Below are 1,072 nucleotides of genomic sequence, written 5' to 3' on the forward strand. Positions count from 1 at the left end.
ATTTCTGGCCAAAAGCAGCATTGCATTTGAAAGGCTGCATCTTTTGTTTTTATAGCCCAGCACTTTTCTCCTCATGAAAAAAACACAAAGAGGGGAAGTAGTTTGTGAAAGAGTACTCAGGAGGCATGGGGAAAGAGACAAGAAAACACTTTGGAAAGAGAGGACAAACTGCTAGATGGAAGATGTTGGATGCAAAGACCGAACATGAAATGCTATAAGTCAGATGCCACTTAAACATTCCAGAGTTGAGAACTGTAAACTTCACACTGCAACAAAACTGAAATTTACATGTATATCAATGCACATCCATAGAGTACAGCATTTAATTTGGAGGCACAAACTTGTTCATGGGACTCGTGATAGAAACCAGAGGAGAAATACTATGCTCTGCTATCAGAGATGAGTTTATAGTGGAAAAATTGAGCCAAGTGAGGCAAGATGTGCAACAGACCCTCCCCCATAAATTATTGTGTTATTTTCTCTAATTTAAGGTTAAACAGAAATATGTTATATAAAATATGCAATGTTTGATTTGCATTATTGTATAATTTCTTGTACACAGTAGCTCTTTTAAGAAGGAAAAAAACCTCAGACTAGCTTATAACAGTTGGTACATGATCTCCACAGTACTGATAAAGTAAAACAGACAGCAAAAGTTTTCTTTTTAAAAGAAAAACCTGTAGATACACAATGCAGATATGTCCACACATTGTTCCAGTGTTCAAATGGGATTTTCACGTGTGAGCAAGGGAGGTGCTGTGGAGTCCCAGGGCGTCAGCAGAATCCACCTGACACAAACTTCATTTGGACAGCAAAGATCACACACACATGCAGAATGATTTACTGCCTCCTGCTGCAAGCGCTAGGACTTCACGTGGCAACAGCTCTCATAAGCTTAAATATAGTCAGACAATACAAAATGTAAAGCACATCATGAATAGCACGTGGGGAGCATTTAGGGAAAGCATGATTAAGAATTTAATACAATTTCCTTGCTTTGCCACTTTTATGCAAGGAATACGACATAAAGTTTAGACCCTAAATGTGTATTTGCAAAAAATACAGTCTTTGT

This window comes from Haliaeetus leucocephalus, unplaced genomic scaffold (genome assembly GCF_000737465.1).
Source record: "Haliaeetus leucocephalus isolate CR32 unplaced genomic scaffold, Haliaeetus_leucocephalus-4.0 Scaffold158, whole genome shotgun sequence".
Lineage (NCBI taxonomy): Eukaryota > Metazoa > Chordata > Aves > Accipitriformes > Accipitridae > Haliaeetus > Haliaeetus leucocephalus.